Source organism: Pinus tabuliformis, chromosome 3_2, assembly GCF_031772625.1.
Source record: "Pinus tabuliformis cultivar Carrire ecotype Pingquan chromosome 3_2, CPIR1, whole genome shotgun sequence".
Taxonomy (NCBI): Eukaryota; Viridiplantae; Streptophyta; class Pinopsida; order Pinales; family Pinaceae; genus Pinus; species Pinus tabuliformis.
Window position 1 is genome coordinate 921,818,603 of NC_142302.1, and position 21,427 is coordinate 921,840,029.

The following is a 21,427-nucleotide window of genomic DNA, read 5'->3' on the forward strand; positions in this document are numbered from 1 at the left end:
TTTGGTGTAAGAGAAAATCAAGTAAAACAAAAAAAAATATTATAACTTCTTCATGCTTCTGCAATATTGTGGGATGAGTCAAATGGTGCTTACCCTTTTACCTTCGCACATAGTTTGCTTCCACATAGTCTTTAGCTCCACAGATGCCTTGCATAGTTTTTAACTCTACACATACTTTTGCCACACAATAGTTCCCCTTCCCCGCATCCATAATTCTATGTGTCTGCATCCATTCTCACCTCCACACACATAGTTTGCTTCCACATTGTCTTTAGCTCCACAGATGCCTTGCATAGTTTTTAACTCTACACATACTTTTGCCACACAATAGTTCCCCTTCCCTGCATCCATAATTCCATGTGTCCGCATCCATTCTCACCTCCACACACTTCATGCGTCAACCTTCATTCCATTGAGCACTTCTTCTACACATGTACTGCTTCACACAATTTATTTCCTACATTTTTCCATTCTTGGATGCTTTCCTACCTTATGCTATTAACTACTTGTATTCCACATGTTGTGATTACAAATATCTCCTAGTATAATATTTACACCGTAAGGCATTACTCTATGAAAAGAACTTTCTAATGTACCAGGTGTACCTTTCTGCACCATTAGATCGCGTGTTACATCGTAAGGCATTACTCTATGAAAAGAACTTTCTAATGTGCCAGGTGTACCTTTCTGCACCATCAGATCGCGTGTTAGGCGATTGAACTTTCGTCTTCCATCGAATTATGCCGTATTTTGTTAGTCTGCAAATTATGCGGTTTTATTAGCGTAGTTTTTCTATTCAGTTTCAACATCCACGCGTCCCTCTCTCTCTGGCATCTAAGGGCAGAGATAATTCATTGAACTACAACAGGGAAATGGTTGATAATACTTAGGAGCAACAGATACGAACCAGCATGAAGTTTCAGGAGCCTCTCTTGCGATACCTTGTGAAAACCTTCGAGTGCTTGTAAGTATACCAACCCTCTTCGTTAATGCGGTCTTTTCTCAGAATTAGTACTGAACTCTCGGCAATTCCATGGCCCAAAATGAAAATTTATTTATCTAAAACAAATACCCAAAATTCTTAAATCCAGAAAACTTTCTTAAATCCAGAAAACTGTTCGAACCCTTGAATGAGCAAATCAATCAAAATTTACCACGAAAACCCTAACAATTGAATGTGGGTTGTATATTCTTGTTAGAGTTTGGGAATGTGGTGACTCTATGGAAACTGTACCAATTAACCGCACACCTTCCCATCGAATTTGATAGTAAAGAACTAGGGTTTCTTGAAACATTCCATTTCTCATATATTCTCTCAGCATTGCATTCCAATAAAAGAGATTTCTCGTTGGAATTTTGTCAAACAGTAAGCGTTCATCCAGCAGACTATCGCACATGGCATATAGGTTCACGAGTTTCGTACTAAAGAAAATATTAGGCTCAAATACGCTCGAAAGCATGTGGGTGTAGACTTGTTTTCCCTCTCAAAAAGCCTTGTTTCCAGTACATAGCTGTAATAAAGAATTATAGGTAAGAGGTTCTAGTTGAATGCCTTGGTGGTCTGGAAAATTCAGGATTCCTATTGCCTCCTTCATTCGCCCTTCTCTGCAAAGCCAGATTATATCTGCATTGATTCTCTGCGAGGATGATGTTTCCTGGAGAGCAGTTATGGCACTCGTTGTTATGGTTGAGGTTTTAGCACTCATTATTTCAATGATTTCCTCGGAAAAACACAGTATGGTGTTGAGATGGTCTGAAGCCATTCATCACGTAAACCATTTGCACGGATTTGCATGGTTTTGGCTTCCCAAGAAAGCATCCTTACAGTATGGTGTTGAGATGGGCCGAAGCCATTCATCACGTAAACCATTTGCACGGATTTGCACGGTTTTGGCTTCCCAAGAAAGCATCCTTACAAAGTCCAGGAATTGTCGCGAAAGAATCCATGGCAAGCTGAAATGAGTAGTGCAAGTATTTTTGCGTACTTTTCCCTGCCTGACCTTCCTTCCATCGACGTAGGCCACTATATATACCTACATAATACCAGCAGGTGACTCAGTTGTATACAAAGCAAGCCAATCAAGCAAGCAAAATTTGTTTGCCAAATTCCATTCCAGTGCATATAGCTAATATTTGCTGTAATGGCTAGCGTTTTTGTTGCTTCTTCTACTCTGTCGATAGGTAGCAGCAGCAGCAGCGTGATCAGGAGGACATCCAATCCTCATCCAAATGTCTGGGATTACGATTTTGTGCAATCTCTTCAATCCCCTTACACTGTGAGTAAATCTATTCTTTCTTCTGATCAGATCAAGTATTTATATCACTTTTGATAATGATCACTAACTGTGTTAATTGAACAGGATTTTTGCTATGCAGAACGCGCGGAGACACTTATCAGTGAGATTAAGCTGATGCTTACAGGTGAAGGAGATGCTTTAGTGATCACCCCATCTGCTTATGACATAGCATGGGTAGCTAGGGTGCCTGCCATTGATGGTTCTTCTCGACCGCAATTTTCCCAAACAGTTGATTGGATTTTGAAAAACAAGTTAAAAGATGGTTCATGGGGAACTGAGTCGCACTTCCTCCTGTTCGACCGCCTGCTTGCCACTCTTTCATGTGTTCTTGCGCTCCTTAAATGGAAAGTTGGGCATGTGCAAGTAGAGCATGGTAAGAACTGAAATTGGGATTTGAGAGTTGTCTTTTTAATTCTCCTTAAATGGAAAGTTGGGATGTGTGAGTCGAGCAGGGCAAGAATTAAAATTGGGATTTGAGAGTTGTTTTTTTTATTTTTTATCATTGTCATCATGTAGGGTTAATATTAGTAATCGGGTTAATTTTTCATGTTTTTTCTTAAAAAAATATTTACTAAAATTTTGATCCTTCAAATTTCATTTCCTTGCATCAAGAGAGCAATTTTTGAACAATTGTTGTGGATATATTTCTCTAAAGCCATTTTTGTGGATATAAAACTTGCAGTAACCTCGTGATCATGTAATTGTCATTAATTGTAATGACAATTGCCATTGATCTGTATATACAGGCATTGAATTCATAAAAAGCAATCTGGAAGCAATAAAGGATGAAAGCGATCAGGATAGCCGTGTAACAGACTTTGAGATCATATTTCCTTCCTTGATAAGAGAAGCCCAATCTCTGCACCTCTGACTTCCCTACGACTTGCCTTATGTGCGTATGCTCCAGATGAAAGGGCAGGAGAAACTTGCCAAGTATGTGAATTCAAATTAACATATTGTCAATTCAACAACCGAATTAGACCATATTACTTAATGTTATGCAAATTCTAATAAATGAATGTTGCAGCCTCTCCAAGGACAAAATTCATGGCGGAACATTGTTGTCATCTTTGCAGGGCATACAAGATATGGTCGACTGGGAAACAATAGTTGATGTTCAAAGCTGTTGAAATATTATTTTCAACTGCAGGGCCTGTCCTTTGCCATACTCCTGTACTGATGAATCAACAGCCATACCTCTACATTGATGAAATTTCCATTAAACAGCCGCAGCTCCAGTCTTTTCCTGAATCAGCCATTACACAGAAATTTATTACGGAATGGTGGTCACTCATGGAATGATGGTAATTTATTGCTGAAGTCGGTAAATGTAGGTAGGATTTTTAATTTTATTTTATTTTAATTCACAGGTATAGTTTTGCTTTTACGGCAAGTAAAAAAAAAACGTAAAGTTCAGTTTTCTGTTGAATCTGAAAAATGTAGTGTAGACACAGCAGTGTGTTAGTTTTTTTTTAACAGAGACAGAGCTCTCTTTGTAATGCACAGCAATGCAGAAGTTTTTTTTGTATCTAGCAGCATCAATGTAATTTACACATAGTAGTGTAAAATGTTAAAAAAAAAACAGCGTGTTACAGCAGCGTTCTGAGATGAAACAGAGTGTTACAACAACATTAGTTCTGACCAGAAACAGAGTGTTTTGTAGATGCACAGGAGTGCAGTCATAGCAATGCGGAGTGCAGACACAGCAGTGAAAAACAGCCTGTTGATTTTTCAGAGGAGATAGAGTATTTTGTTTTCTGTAATGTACAGCAGTGCAGACACAGTAATGTATTTTCTGTTTACAGCTTGAAGTCTTTTTTAAGTTTTGAACTGTCTTTAAAGTAGCCTTGTAGAAATCCCTATGTTAGAGGAAGTATTATACATAAATACAACTACCCTTTTGCTGTGCACTGTTGAAATTCAGTTTTCAGAAAATATTTTTTTTGCGTTGCTGCAACACTAGTTACAACGTTGCTGCAACACCAAACTACGTTGCTGCAACACCAGGGCAGAGAACCCTTTTTTTTCTGTTTTTCTGAGTTTTTTGTGTTAAAACAGAGTATAAAAACAGAGCATTTTTGTTGTCTGTCTGTTATGGAATTTTCATAAATTCCCAACATGGCATCAGAGCTAGCCCAGGCTCTTTGAAGTGTCAAAGAAGCTGAAGGAAGGGTTTATTGCTATAGCAACTTCACTAGCAGAGTGAAGAGAGTCAGTGAATTTTTTTTACACAGTCAAGTATTGAAAGAATGGCTAGCACCAGCACTAGTATGGGTATGTTTAACACCCAGCTCCCACAGTTTAATGGGAAAAACTATGACTATTGGGCCATAACCATGAGAGCCGTGTTTATCTCTCAAGATTTATGGGAATTAGTTGAATCTGGGTTTGCAGAACCAGTAGATGAAAATCAATTTAACAACTTAACTCAGGGAGAGAAAGATTTGCTGAAGAGCAATAGGAAGAAGGATGAAAAAGCCATTGTATTGTTGTATCAAGCAGTGGAACAGAGTGTATTTCCAAGAATAGCAGCAACTAAGACATCCAATGAAGCATGGCAAACTCTCAAGACAGCCTATCAAGGCATGGAGAGAGTGAAGACAACAAAACTACAATTGTTGAGGAAGGATTTTGAGAATCTGAACATGAAGGAGTCAGAGAACATTGACTCATTCTTCACACATGTGATTGGTCTGATCACACAGATGAGGACTCATGGAGAAACCATTGAAGAAAGGAGGATTGTGGAGAAAATATTGATGGTCTTACCCTCAAAGTTTGATGCGATTGTCACCACCATTGAAGAGACAAAGGATCTCTCAAACTTTTCAGTTGATGAGCTACATGCATCACTGATAACACATGAGCAGAGGTTGAGTAGAAATGAAAACTCATCTCTAGAGCAAGCCTTCAAGACCCAGATGTCTTTTGGAAGAGGAAGAGGTCAAGGCAGAGGAAACAAGAGAGGAAGAGGCAGAAGCCAGAACAGAGGTGGAAGGAACAGCCCAGCAAATGCTCAAGGAAGAGGCAGCAATCCAAATCAGAACCAAGGCCAAGGCAACAGTCAGCAAAGAGGACAACATCATGCTCAAGGACAAAGGTATGAAAAATCCAATGTCCAATGCTATTATTGTAAAAAATTTGGGCATTATGCGAGTGAATGTAAAAAGAAGCAGCATGATATGATCAATAGATCTAATGCAAACATTACTAGTGAAAATATCAGCCAAAATAATGTGTTGTTAGCTTGTAATATGGCTGAAACAAACAGTGAAGACATATGGTTTTTAGACTCAGGTTGCAGCAACCATATGACAGGAAACATGGCCTTCTTTTATGCCCTAGATAAAAATGTGAAATCAGAAGTCACACTAGGAACTAATAGCAAAATTTCAGTTATGGGAAAAGGAGAGGTAAAAATATTTACAAAGCAAGGAGAAAAGAAAACCATAGCAGATGTCTACTATGTCCCTGGAATGAGGTGTAACCTCTTGAGTATTGGACAGCTTGTCCATAAGGGGTACAATGTTTTCTTTAAGAATGATGTATGCACCATCATGGACAGAGCACCCAGCAAGCGATGCGTTTCTGAAGTGAAGATGACAAGGAACAGAATGTTCCCTCTTAGAATAAGAGCAGATTTGAAAAATAAAGAAGAAATTGCAGCAGTGACACAAGAGGCTTTCCAAAGCGTGCCAAAGGATGAAAATTGGTTGTGGCACTTGAGATTTGGACATCTCAATTTTGGAGGTCTAAACTTGTTAAGCAGAAAAGGAATGGTAAGAGGATTACCATTGATAGAGAAACCGGACAGCCTTTGTGAAGGTTGCATTTTGGGGAAACAACATAGAGAAAGTTTTCCATCAGGTAAAAGCATAAGGGCAAAGGCACCCTTAGAGATCATCCACTCAGATTTATATGGACCGATGCAAGCTCCATCATTAGTAGGCAGCCAATATTTCCTAACATTTATTGATGACTTTACAAGAAAAACTTGGGTATATTTCCTTAAGAACAAAAGTGAAGTGTTTGAGAAATTTCGAAATTTCAAAGCACTTGTGGAGAACCAAAGCGGGCTGCATATAAAAGTTTTGAGAACTGACAGAGGAGGTGAGTATATATCCAAGGAATTCCTACGATTTTGTAGAGAAAATGGAATTCACAAACAGTTTACAGCTAGGTACACTCCACATCAAAATGGAGTTGCTGAAAGGAAGAATAGGACCATCATGGATATGGCGAGGAGCATGCTGAAGGCAAAGCATTTGCCAAATGATTATTGGGCTGAAGCTGTAAATTGTGCAGTTTATATTTTGAACAGGTGTCCTACAAAAGCAGTGTTGAACAAAGTGCCAGAAGAAGCATGGAGTGGGAGAAAGCAAGGTGTCACCCACTTGAAAGTTTTTGGATGTGTGGCCTATGCACACATACCAGATCAGCTAAGGAGGAATTTGGACAGCAAAGGGGAGAAATGTATCTTCATTGGATATAGTGAGGAATCCAAAGCTTACAGGTTATATATCCCATCTACTAAGAAATTTTTTGTCAGCAGAGATGTTCAGTTCATTGAGGAGGAAGCTTGGGATGGAAGTATAGAGAAAACAGTGAATGTTAAAAACTGTTTGTCTCATGATGATGATGATGAGGAAGTGGCTGAAACACTCCAAACAGCAGCACCAACAACAGAACAGCAAGAGACACCCTTGAGAAGAAATGAAAGTGCTTCTTCAAGCACACCACAAGGAGGAAATTCAAGTGCTTCTTCAAGCACTTATACACCGAATGAAAGAGGTAAGAAGTTCAGAAATTTAAATGAAATTTATGAACAAGAAGCAGCAAATGAAGGTATGAATTCTTTATTTTCTTTATATTGTCATGTTGAAGACCCTATTCATTTCAAAGATGCAATTAAAGATAAGAAATGGATAGAAGCTATGGATGAGGAGATGAATGCCATAGAGAGAAACAAAACATGGGATTTGGTTGAGCTACCAAAAGGCAAAGAAGTCATTGGAGTGAAATGGGTTTACAAGACCAAGAGCAATGCTGAAGGTAAAATAGAAAGACACAAGGCAAGGCTGGTTGTCAAAGGGTACAAGCAGCAATATGGGAGAGATTATGAGGAGACTTTCGCACCGGTTGCAAGAATGGAGACCGTGAGAGCAGTGTTGTCCATAGCAGCTCAAAACAAGTGGAAAGTTTACCAAATGGACGTGAAGTCAGCATTCCTAAATGGAGTGTTAAAGGAAGAGGTTTACATTGAACAACCTCTAGGCTATGAGAAGAAAGGTGAAGAGCACAAAGTGTGAAGATTGAAGAAAGCTCTTTATGGGCTGAAGCAAGCGCCAAGAGCATGGTACAGCAGGATAGATTCCTATCTATTGGATAATGAATTTGACAAGTGTGAAGGAGAACCCACCGTCTACATCAAAGAAAAGGATGGTAAAATTTTAATTGTTGTCTTATATGTTGATGATGTTATTTTCACAGGTAATGATGATCAGCTCATTGAGAATTTTAAATCAGTCATGAAAGAGGAATTTGAAATGACTGACATGGGTTTCTTGAGATACTTCTTAGGCATAGAAGTAGATCAAAATGAAAAAGGAATTTTTATCTCACAAGCTAGATATGTAAATCAAGTGTTGGGCAGATTTAACATGCAAGAATGCAAAGCAGCGATCACTCCCACAGTAATGGGATTAAAACGCAGCAGATAAGACAGCAGCAAAGATTTTGATCCTAGTTTGTACAAGAGTATTGTTGGCAGCCTTATGTATTTAACAACTACTAGGCCTGACATTATGTTTGCTGTTAGTTTAATTTCCAGATTCATGGAGAGGCCAAAGGAAGCACATTGGCAGGCAGCAAAAAAAATTTTAAGGTATGTCAAAGGTACCAAAAGGTTTGGAATTTTATATACTACTTCAGAATGTTCAAATTTAGTTTGATACACTGATAGTGATTGGGCTGGAAGTGTAGATGATTGGAAAAGCACTTCCGGTTATGTTTTTCATATGGGTTCAGGAGCCATTTCATGGGCTTCCAAGAAACAGCCAATTGTGGCATTGTCTACAGCATAAGCAGAGTACGTGGAAGCTACATCAGCAACATGTCAAGCAGTTTGGATGAGAAGGATGTTAAGGAGCTTAGGCCAAGAGCAGGTAAAAGGAACTGTGATTTATTGTGACAACAGTTCTGCTATTGCATTATCCAAAAATTATGTGTTTCATAAGAGAATGAAACACATTGACACAAGGTTTCATTATATCAGAGAGTTGGTAAATAATGGAGAAATTGTCTTACTACATTGCAAAACTCAGGAGCAGGTTGCAGACATTCTAACCAAGCCTTTGGGACAGAAAAGTTTTGAATTTTTAAGGAAATGTCTGGGTATGACTGATAACCCAGCAGTTGAAACTAAAGGGGAGTGTTGAAATATTATTTTCAACTGCAGGGCCTGTCCTTTGCCATACTCCTGTACTGATGAATCAACAGCCATACCTCTACATTGATGAAATTGCCATTAAACAGCCGCAGCTCCAGTCTTTTCCTAAATCAGCCATTACACAACAATTTATTACGGAATGGTGGTCACTCACGGAATGATGGTAATTTATTGCTGTAGTCAGTAAATGTAGGTAGGATTTTTAATTTTATTTTATTTTAATTCACATGTATAGCTTTGCTTTTACGGCAAGTAAAAAAAAATGTAAAGTTCAGTTTTCTGTTGAATCTGAAAAATGTAGTGTAAACACAGCAGTGTGTTAGTTTTTTTTGAACAGAGACAGAGCTCTCTTTGTAATGCACAGCAATGCAGAAGTTTTTTTTGTATCCAGCAGCGTGAATGTATGAATGTAATTTACACACAGCAGTGTAAAATGTTAAAAAAAAAACAGCGTGTTACAGCAGCGTTCTGAGATGAAACAGAGTGTTACAGCAACATTAGTTCTGACCAGAAACAGAGTGTTTTGTAGATGCACAGGAGTGCAGTCACAACAATGCAGAGTGCAGACACAGCAGTGAAAAACAGCCTGTTGATTTTTCAGAGGAGACAGAGTATTTTGTTTTCTGTAATGCACAGCAGTGCAGACACAGTAATGTATTTTCTGTTTACAGCTTGAAGTCTTTTTTAAGTTTTGAACTGTCTTTAAAGTAGCCTTGTAGAAATCCCTATGTTAGAGGAAGTATTATACATAAATACAACTACCCTTTTGCTATGCACTGTCGAAATTCAGCTTTCAGAAAATATTTTTTTTGCGTTGTTGCAACACCAGTTACAACGTTGCTGCAACACCAAACTACGTTGCTGCAACACCAGGGCAGAGAACGATTTTTTTTCTGTTTTTCTGAGTTTTTTGTGTTAAAACAGAGTATAAAAACAGAGCATTTTTTTTGTCTGTCTGTTATGGAATTTTCATAAATTCCCAACAAAAGCCAAGATGGGTCTTTCTCAGGCTCACCTGCTTCTACTGCCTGCATCTTCATGCACATTGGAGACATCAAATGCCTTGAATTACTGAACAGCTTGCTCACTAAGTTGGGCAGTTTTGGTATGTATGGAGGTTTCATGTTGTTTGCATCTTGGCCCTATCCTTGCTTTACTTTTTAAAATTCAATAAATTTAATTAACTACGCATACTGCAGTTCCCTTCCTGTATCCTGTGGATCTGCTGGAAGGCCTCTAAATGGTGGATAATATTGTACGCCTTGGAATCGATAGACACTTTGAAAAGGAAATCAAGGAAATTCTCGATTGTGTTTTACAGGTATCATAAAATTTTTAATTTCACTAACCTTCCCTTCCCCATTTTCTCTGAAAAATCCTTCAACGTAACATTTATGACATGTCCTGCATACAGGCATTGGAACAAAAGTCTGAAGCCCATTGCAGATCTTGAGATCACTGCTTTTGTATTTCGACTTCTTCTGTTGCATCGGTACAGTGTAACTCCAGGTGGGTACTATGGATTGCGTTTCTTTACAAAAGGGTAGAAGTTCAAATCCCCAGGGGTATAGTATGTATATTTTTCTGAAAGATTCTAGAATGGCAGGGACAGGAATGATGTCAAAAATTGACCTCATTCCTGTCTATACAATTCCATAATTATTCCTGTTCATGCTAAACTTATATCCATGACAGATTTTAGAATTATTTCTGTTCATGCTAAACTTTTATTTATTCCAGATTCCAAAAATATCTTGGAATCTGGCGATTAAGAGAAATCTACAATAACATAAAAATGATCCTCCTATCCATAGAGAACATTCCCTAAATTGGCAATAGAGAATTCAGTGCTCCAGAGATTTAGGAAAATATGACTTAACCTTTAAATCAACATCATCTTCTGTTCTCTCTTCTAACCTTTGCACGTCGTATTAACAGTTATTTTGGACAACTTCAAAGATGCTGATAGGCATTTCTTTTGCTCAACCAGTCAATTTAACAAAAATGTAGCAAGCATGTTGAGCCTGTATAGAGCTTCCTAACTCGCATTCCCTGGAGAAACTATTTTGGATGAAGCTAGAGACTTTGCCACAAAATATTTAAGAGAGGCTCTTGAGAAAAGTGAGATTTTCACTGCATGGAACAACAAGCAAAACGTAAGCCAAGAGGTAACCCAATGTCCAGACATGTCGACTCGCTTATTTGTTTTTCTCCACGGGAGAGATTGAATGAGTTTCTAATATTTTGTTTACCATTGCCAGATTCAATACGAGTTGGAGAATTCTTGGCATGCCAGTGTTTCCAGAGTAGAAGCAAAGAGATATTGTCAAGGGTATAGTTCAGATTATGCACGCTTAGCCAAAAGTGTTTATAAGTAAGTGAGACCCCAGATTCAATTTCACTTCATAATTCCTCTTCATCCTTTTTCCCAAATTTAGCATAATTTGCAGGTTCTTTCCTTTAGTGCCTGGCTGATAATAATAATAAGATTGAATAGGTGCTCCATTTTTATCCAATTTCAGGCTGCCCAAAGTAAACAACCAAAAGATTTTAGAATTGGCTAAACTGGGCTTCAACATTATCCAAGAAATTAATCAAAAAGAGAGGAAGCATGTCACTACGTAATAAACCAACCTAATTATTTATGCTATTATTCCAGAATGTAGTATATATCCACTCTATTTTAATTACTCAGAAATTACTTACTCAGTTTCAAATTTCTTATAATTCTTTCTTTGAATGATGAAACTTGTTCTAATTCCTTCTTTGATTGATTCTTCTCCACAGCTGGTTTAAACATTCGGAGTTCCCTTTATTACCCTTCGGTCGAGTGAGGCCCGTGGAATTCTTCTTCATAGTAGCGGCGGGCACGTATGAGCCCCAATATGCCAAATGCAGATTCCTCTTTTCAAAAGTAGCCTGCTTGAATACTGTTCTGGATAATATGTATGATACATATGGAACCCTTGATGAATTGATGTTGTTCACTGAGGCTGTCAGAAGGTAGGATGTTATTGCAACCATCTTCATCTACATTGACATTGTGTATCATCCTAATTATCTTATGTTGGCTCTTCAGATGGGACCTCTAGTTGACAGAAAGCCTTCCAGACTATATGAAACTCTTCTACAAAATATTTTAGGAAATTGTTCACGAAGTGGTTCGGGAGGCAGAGAAGTTACAGGGGCGCGAATTGCTTTAATAGCTTTTTCAGAGAAGGAGTAAGTAATACGGATGAATTTGTAAATTGTTTTTAACTGACTTACTGTGCAGACATCAATATTGTAATTATTTTTATAATCTTAATCTTGAATTCATCAGTGGGAGGAATATCTTATGGGGTATTAAGAAGAAGCTGAATGGTTAGCATCTGAGTACGTGCCAAGCTTGGAGGAATACATAAAGAATGGGATCATTTCCATCGGCCAACGTATACTTCTGGTGAGTGGAGTGTTATTGATGGAAGGGCAAATCCTTTCGTAAGAGGCATTGGAGCAATTAGATTACCCAGGAAGGTGTGTTCTCACAGAGCTCAACTGCATCATTACTCGCCTGGCCGACGACATACATACATATAAGGCTGAGAAGGCTCGTGGAGAATTGGCGTCCAGTATTGAATGTTATATGAAAGAACATCCTGGAAGTACAGAGGAAGTGGCTGTGAATTACATGTACAGCCTTCTGGAGCCAGCAGTGAAGGAGCTGACGTGGGAGTTTCTGAAGCCCGACGACACATCGGATGTCGACATCCCATTCGAGTGCAAGAAGATGCTAATGGAAGAGACTCGAGTGACGATGGTGATATTCAAGGAAGGAGACGGTTTCGGCATCTCTAAAACAAAAATCAAGGACTACATCAAAGAGTGTCTGATTGAACCCTTGCCACTGTAACTCATATGGTCCTTCCTGCTGTGATGTGACTTTGAGTCTGAACACCTTCCTTCCATATGAAGATGTGCATACATCACCCCCTGAATTGTTTCAGTCTGAGCTTTCACAGAGTGACGCAGACGTTCAATGGAATTAAGATATATTGATTGAATGAGGAGGCTTGAAATTTAGAATCTCGGCATGTTTAATTTAATTATAAATTTATTTATTTTTCAGAAAGAAAAGCTTTAATATTTATATTGAGGCAATATATACAGCATATGCATGATAAGATCACATGAAGCATCCGTCTGTCCAGAAGAGACAGGAAGGCTTCTGGGATAAAAGCAGATGCATCCCATTAAAGGAAAAAGATTAGTCCATCATTGTCTCATAGAAAAACATCAGGGAGAAACATCAGGAGGGCGAAAGAAGCCCATACAAAACTGCAAAAACAAAATATAAGCACTATGACCTTCATATTTCAATAATTTATTTTAGATTTTGTTTTTTTAATTACGATATCTATACAAATGAAGTTCATTTGAGATTGACCTTCAGATTTCAATAATTTATTTTAGAGTTTGTTTTTTTAATTACGTTATCTATACAAATGAATTTCACTTGAGATTTATTTCAAGATCATTTTTGTTTTGTTTTAATTATATTTATTAATTAAAAAAATTATATAATCAAATGTAATCTAAAATGTTTTATTTTAGATTTTGTTTTTTTAATTACGTTATCTATACAAATGAAGTTCATTTGAGATTTATTTCAAGATCATTTTTGTTTTGTTTAATTATATTTATTAATTAAAAAAATTCAATAATCAAATGTAATGTAAAATGTTTTATTTTTTTGGATTATGTGAGATTGATGTGAAATGTTTTAAGATCATTTTGGATTACGTGATATTGATTAACTATTTTTTTAAATTAAACTTTTTATAATTTTATGATTTTTTTGGTGGTGATCTAAATGATTTTTGGGTTATATGATATTAATGAGTAATTTAATTATAACTATTTTTTTTATAAATTAAAAAATTCTAATTTAATTTTAAATATATTTATATATATTTATATGTAAAAAATTTATATATTAATTATTTTTATTAATAATAAAAATAATTATTATTGCATTGAGAATAAAGGAGATATATAAACATTAGATGGTACATGTTATAGCTTACAAGTGTGTGAAAATCTTTCAAATGTCAAGTACCCTATTATGCATCCACCACTACATAGCGTGGAAAAAAAATTTAAATCTAAACTTCAACAACTAAAAAATAAATGTATAAATAAATATATGTATCTATCACTCACTCATTCGAAATCATAATATCACTCATACCGCAGTATGCTTGACTTGATTGATCATTCATTGCTCTCATCTGAAACATCGGTTATAATAGATCGAATATATGTCTAACTGTGGCAGCTATTTCAACCAGTCAACTATTTCATTTAACAAAGAAAAGTCGAGAATATTGCCTCAGTGTAGTAGGTTATTCAACTTTCTGTGACAGACTGGATAGGAGATACATCTGTGAATAACCCTAACAACAAGTTGTGGCAGTGGTGGTGCTGTTAGGTTGTGAGCAGGAAATGCTGCCTGTGTAGCTACAACATTTCTATGGACAGTGAAGACATTTTTTGTGGCAAAATTAGATCGAAGTGTCTGTTCTCGAAACTCAGAATCGAGTTGATAAAAATGACAGCTACATGTTATTTCAAAGATATTGAGTAGTGCAAGAATGAGCTTATGTCCTTTCGTTGGCAACATATTTGTGGCAGGGTTAGAATGATTTAGATGGCGGTTGATCTGGTAATCTTCTTCAAATACCGTGGGAAGAAAGATCTCAAGTCTAGCTATAACTACAATTCTTGTATTAGCTTGGCCACTTGATTGCAGTCAAACCCCACCCCCTTTTAGTGTTGACATAATGTGTTTGGAAGCCTCATTTTCTATAGGATTCATCTAATTGTTCCAAGCTCTTAAGATATGATAGAATTCTAAACTCTCAAAGTAAATGGTTCTAACAGATTTGCCATCCGCTAGAGGTGAGAACCTTAAAACTAAGGTTAACTTAAAGTCGTTATATTGTGAATTTTCTTCATGAGTTTGAGGCAATGCTAATGCATTATTCATAGAAATAAGGCTGAATATTCTTATGGGTGAATTGTTTACACCATCCTTTAATGGTGGAAAATATTTCAAACAAATGTTTTTTGAACTGGCTTCCTCTTATTTACCTTTAGCACCATTCAATTTAGTGACCTTCTGCTTAGAAGTGGTGAATAGGGGGTGTATATTCTGCAAAAGTTGTGAAAGCACAATTACAATCATAAGCATGTCAGTGAGAGTTCTGAGCTGACCATTCTTATTTACCTTTAGCACCATTCAATTCCGTGACCTTCCACTTAGAAGTGGTGAGTAGGGGGCGTATATTTTGCAAAAGTTGCAAAAGCACAATTACAATCATAAGCATGTCAGTGAGAGTTCTGAGCTGTCCATTGATGAACAAGTTAACTTTAGGCAAAAGCTTTATTAGCACTATTTTTCCACTCAAAAAAATCTAGAGGAAATTAAAAGTAAAATATTTTTGCATAGATTACAGAAAAAGGATAAAATGGTACTTCAAGATGCTCCCAAACACACTAATTATTATAGATCACTGTTATCTAAACTTGATTTCTTTAACAAGACCCTGAATAGAGACATAAATCAGTTATAAATTTATTTTAATTGACGGAGACACCTAATATGAACTTTTTCATAATGATACCAGAACTTTTACTGGACATTTCTGAGAAATAATCATTGCCCTATGCATAACGCATAGAGCGAAAATAATTCGTTTTATATGGTGTATAGTTCTTTGCAAAATAACCCTGATAATTGGAATTCGAGGACAGCCACCACTATGGAGCTAAAGCCAATTTAAGGACACATCACCAGGATATTTGAAATGGGTGAAGACTAAGAGTTTGGCTTAGTGCGTAAGGATGAGCACTAAAGGGGGTTTATGCAATCTTTTGAGACGAGGAATTATTCACTAACTCTCAAGATAAAATAGGTTGTAGTCTAAAGAGGTAATTTTTTCGCCTTTTCTTAGGTTGAATTTTCACTTGATTTTATTTGAAATTTAGTTAGAAATTGGGAAAATTATAGTTGCAAGTTGTTGAATCTATTCATTTTGAAATTTGAAAACACAATTTAATTAACAATGTTATAATATTAGTATTTCTTGATTCTGTAAAAAAAAAACCCAAAAAAGTGGCAACATTTGTCTAACTTCTAGAGTCGCTTTCTTCCAAATGATAGCCTTTTGATTTGAAGACCTTGTTTGACTCTCTTTCTTTGGAAGAGGGAGCAGGTTATTAGGGAAATTTTGGTTTGTCAATGGTATTCCTCAGGGGTTTATCGAACTAATTTTGTTCTAATTATAAATGGTCTGGCAGAATTTTATGAAGAGGCTATATTTGGCAGTACAGATTTTATAAATTTGTTCTAAAGCCAAATCATAAATTACTGTGAATTGTATAGCCATTACATTGCTTCATGTCATCTTATAAAAATTTTGTATTCTACCAAAGAGGATATATTGAAATTCTAGGAAGAGTCTATATTTGGTGGCGCTTTGACTAGAGGTCTTAGTCTTAATAGATATACTCCCAAGCCATATGATGGATTAGTTAATGTTTCTAACAAATTTTAAATGTATAACCCTCGGTGATTATTTTTTATCAAAGTGGCTTTGTTTTTATGATATTATTCTTTTAGGAACTCTCATTCCTAGTTAAGAGGAAATGTATTAGGTGAAGAATTTTGATTACAATGTTGCTTTAATATTGATAGATTTTGAATAACGTTTTGATAGGATTAAATAAAGTTTTTTTTTAAATGCTAGGATACAATATACTTAATATTTGGAGAAAATTTTACCGTGATCATATTTACTTTAAGGATAGACTTTATTGAATCTAAAATATAAGGTTTAAGATTTGAAGAAACTTTATAATAATGATTAGTGTTTTGTTCAAAGATGTTTCTACTCATATGGAAATTAATGACAAGTTACTAATAATGTTTATCTTCGAAGATCAATCAAACAATGTTGTCTTCTTATTTTAGTGTTTTGTTTCATATGTTGAAGCTCCACATTATGTCTCAAGAGATTTATTTTTAGGGCCCAAGTTTATTCTTACCTAATTAGTAAGAGCTCCTCCCCTACTAATTTAGATAGAAATGGATTACCGTTCTATATATTATGTCTATAAGTGTTTATTTAAGAAATTTGATACAAAACTTACTAAATGGTATTAAAAGGTTTTTTGAGTGGAATAAAGATTTCAAGCACGTTTAGAAGTCATATAATCTTTGCATATCAATTGTGCTTCTTGTTGGTTTTTAAAAATTTGTTATTTTAAAAATCAACAATTCTCGTTATTATCATTTTGAAAAAATAATAATGAACTATTTTATTTAATATTGGGTTGTTTTGTTTCAATTTTTCGGGTCATGGCCTTTCTCAATAAAGGCTCTCGGATACTTGTTAGATTGGAAAGTTCACTAGGTAAGGTGAAAAAATATCTATTTCTTGGGTCAAATGTCAAAGACCTAAGTCATGCTCACTTTGCAAATGATCCCCCTTCCTCACAAGAAAAAGGAGATTGAGTGTTTAGAAAATGTGATGAAATTCCTAGATATTTTTCATATATCCTTAGGGTCTTAAGATTCCATGGAACAAAACTATATCATATAAACAATGCTAACGAGATTCTAAATTAATTAATGTAAGTTGGTTGTAGATTCAATTTAGGTAGATCTTTAAATTTCTAGGTATCCCTTTCTTTTTAGGCCTCGACAAAAGAGTTGTGGCAAGTTCTAATTCATTGAAATGAACCAAATGTGACAAATGGATTATGAAGCATATGTTCTCAGTGGTTAGACACCAAATTTATATGAATGTCCTAGCTTCTACGCATGTTTATTATTTCCTATGTTAGTGTTCCTTGGCCTTGATTTATAGTATATTGGAAAAGGTTATGAGATATTTTACAATGTTAAGCCTAATGCATTCCTTGTCATATAAAATCACATTGTCCAAGGTAAATCAGTTTGTCAAATAAATTTCGCATCTTTAGGGTGAATTATATTAGGGCATGTAGAAGATATCATGCATAACTTCTCTTGAAATCTTCAACATGCAACCTTAAATAACTATGCTAGAAATACCGTCTATATCAATGACATATGATCACATGATGTGTCACCATTGGCATACCACCCAACAACACTGCATTATGCAAATTGCTAACAATACTATACTCAATGTATATTTGACATTTTTTGTAAAATTATGTCTGATATGAAGAAATGAATCAGGAAGAAATTCAATATGTCTTATGAAAATGTCACTAACTATCCAGGTCTGTTTTTGCTATGTATGCACCCTAGATACACCGAACAAAAACTGATACACATCAAATATTTTACTAATCCCCTCTGCTTTTGCATTTGTCCATTTTTCTCTATCAAACACATGCTTGTCACAAAAGGCAAGTAATTTCTTATGCTTGCAGTCACATGGTTTTGTATGAGATGATTTGAAATTAGCGTTACAATAATCAGTGCAAGAACAGAGTCCATTCGAGAAACAATGGAAACAATTTGCATCTCTCACAACAATTCCCTTCCTGGTGATCATCAGAATGAGCTTTGTGGCATTGTGGCAGTGCCCACAAACGTGAAGGTTCTTGGTAATCTGGATAGCTGATTTAGGCATCTGTTGATAACCAAAAGCAATGGCAAGCTTCTCGATGTGGCCATAAATTATTTGCGCCTTGTTCTAATCATATACCTCCTTGACAGAGAGAGACCCTTCTTGTGATTATACTGAACCTTGATCACTATAATCCCATTGAATTTCTCATTGTTGTACCGAGATAGAGTTTCACCCTTGACAGTGAGACAAACCTCCCATTTTCTATTGCCACTCTTGTACTAAACAATCTCATTGCTTAGTTTGGTCATTTGGCAGACATTAATAAACTTATATTATCTTATATACATTTATTACTAAGTAAATGCACATATAACATGGGGCATGTACTCTATAAGCGATATTTCTTACCTTATCCATTATCTCAAAAGATTTATATCTCAAGGCTTTGATTTTCTTCTATGGTCTTGTTGACATGGGAAAATGTTCCTTGTCAACTTCATAGGATTATTGGGCAAAAGGCCCAACTATTGAAATGGCAAGCCCGTTGGTTATGGACCAACTACCATAATCTAGGATTGATGGGTTAAAAATGAAATGAAACTAATAATGCAATGCAAGTGTGCAATATGAAATGTAGCCTAACTAAATCCTATTTAGAAGTAAAGAATAGGCTGACATGAAATGAAATTAAATACAAATGCTAAAAGAAACAATCCACTCACTGCAACCTATGATGATGAGGATGGTTGGGTGATGCTCGTCATGAAGCTCGTGTAATTGGTGTATCTGGTAGAGGGGGTGTGGGCAAAACTTTCTTGCTTAAAATCATCTACAATACCTACAAAAAAGAGGTGAGTCATTTTTTTATTTCTTCATTTGGTTTATAGTTTGTGGGAACTTTGAAATTGAACAATTGCACGCTTTTGTTGCGGAGACTCTGAATTTAAGTCTGGAGGAAACTGCTAATGCTGATATTAAAAAGATGAAATTGACTGCATCTCTAGAAAGAAAGAAGTGAGCATTAAATCTTCCCGGAAGAAGATGTAGGTATGTTTGAGCGATGCTCGTTGCGAAGCTCGATACAACCTCCATTTAACCAACGCTAATTTTTATTCATCCTCCCTAAATATCTATATCCAAAATGTCTTCCTAGATTCTAGGAAGAAAGAGTTTACATAGTGGATATTGTTTTGCCACTTAAATTCCCCTAGCCATGATCTCATGTTTGCCTCTATGGATTCCCTCACCTAGATCTAAATCAGTCGAAGAGGAACAAACATATATGGATTTATATATACATACGAATAAGAGGCAAATTGGTTCTAAATGTTCTCTATTAATTTCTAGCATATAAATTTTTTACCATCATGTAGGCTCAATATAATATCATTCAAGGCCAATATACATCAACCTTAAACAAAAGTACCCACACGTTTCCCATGTAAAGTATTAATGTATTAACATGAGGCTTAGGCATCATTGGTGAAGCTACCAACAAAATAGATATGACACCTTGGATGAACAGTTGATTAATGAGCTACCTCCTAGCTTTCATGATGAGGATTCATTTATAGTTTTTAGGAATCTTTTCCTTCTATAACAAAATTGGAATGGATGCATGAAATTTGCAATTGAAACTACAAACTTAGTTGTGCTTAATTTCAAGAAAGCAAACCTAATGGAAATGTCACTATTAAGATAGGAATAACATAGGTTATTAGAGAAACATTTTTTTGAGATGACACAAATTAAAACAACAAAAGGAGAGGATACAAAATTTCATTAATCAAAACTCTTAGTATAAAGTTTTCAAACATAATGTGAATGAATTTGTCCTTTACTTTCAAAATTGTGAGGAACCAATTGTGCCACTTATTACTGGCTTCTTAAATGATATTCTCACGAACAAGGATTATGATGCCAATATCATCATGGTCAAATAAAAATTAGAATGGGGAATTTCACAATTGTGAGGAACCAATTGTGCCACTTATCATTGACTTATTAAATGATATTCTCACGAACAAGGATTGTGATGCCAATATCATCATGATAAAAAACAATTAGAATGGGGAATTCATAAGTGGCGAGAAAGATTCAAGATTTAGATGACATCATCAGATGGTAAGAGCAATACAATTTTACCCCAACCAATGTACACTCCTTTCTACAAAGTGAAATATATTGGTTTTCTTCCAACATTTATTAAACCAAATTTATGAAATGCATTTAAACACATTGAGTGTTGGGTCCCTATAATACTAGTGATTACCCCATTACTATTGTAGTTATACCCCTTATTAATATTGTTGTGCCCCTATTGCCCCCATATTGTTATTACTGTGCCCCATAGAATCCCTCTATTGTTATTTTTGTGGCTTTATATTATTATTGTTAGGTCGGCTGGATTATATTGTGACTCCTTAGACTCCTATATATAGAAAGGAGGTTTTGTCATTTGAATCATCCAAGAATTGTTCATTTATGTAATGTAAAGGAGGTTGCCCCCTCGAAGAGGCTGAATTCTAAGGCGTTGATCTATTTTTTCTATCTTTTCTTGAGCTGGTTTCATAACATTTGGTATCAGAGCTTTGGATTCTAGGGTTTCGCTGCTCCAAACAGGTCATCGTGGCATTTTCGCTATAAATTTTTTTTCTGTGACGTTTCAGAAGTCGCAAAAAAAACCCATTTGAGAAGAAATCGCGCTGAACCTTTGGTCTGAATTTCAGATCTTTTCGCGCGATATTTGCGGAGATATGATCTGAGGAAGTTGGTCTTTTTGCAGACTCCTGAATTACATTCAAAACAGGTGACCTGGGGAAAATCGTCATAACTTTCTCTCTGGGGATCGGATTGAAATTTCATAAGAAGGTACAGAAAGAGGACGGACTGTAGTTTGTTGTATGCATGTTTCAGATCCAAAGGTCGAAACAGTGACTCGTGGCACGTTTTACAAGTTCGCTCTACTGAACTAGTCTATAAGCAAGTCACTGTGGGAGATTTCACATAACTCTTCCTTGGAGAATCCAATTTGGGTCAGACTTGTGGCATTGGAAAGAGGACACAGAGGGCTA

General features: G+C 35.9%; 2 pseudogenes across 2 annotated transcripts in view; one reads left to right on the top strand and one right to left on the bottom strand.

Annotated features, from left to right (window-relative positions):
* LOC149183640 (benzaldehyde dehydrogenase, mitochondrial-like) overlaps positions 1 to 1,397 on the bottom strand; it is a 53,639-nt pseudogene extending 52,242 nt beyond the window's left edge. Inside the window, exon 1 of the transcript XR_016256789.1 lies at positions 1,235 to 1,397. The product of XR_016256789.1 is annotated as a benzaldehyde dehydrogenase, mitochondrial-like (transcript). The remainder of the gene's footprint in view (positions 1 to 1,234) is intronic.
* A 744-nt stretch (positions 1,398 to 2,141) lies between these two features.
* Positions 2,142 to 12,812, top strand: LOC149183641 (alpha-bisabolene synthase-like; annotated as a pseudogene). The gene is made up of 13 exons (XR_016257198.1): positions 2,142 to 2,276; positions 2,361 to 2,670; positions 3,044 to 3,230; positions 3,325 to 3,416; positions 9,731 to 9,850; positions 9,945 to 10,059; positions 10,154 to 10,254; positions 10,684 to 10,913; positions 11,007 to 11,119; positions 11,268 to 11,366; positions 11,533 to 11,748; positions 11,825 to 11,967; positions 12,068 to 12,812. The product of XR_016257198.1 is annotated as an alpha-bisabolene synthase-like (transcript).
* The last annotated feature ends 8,615 nt before the right edge of the window (positions 12,813 to 21,427 follow it).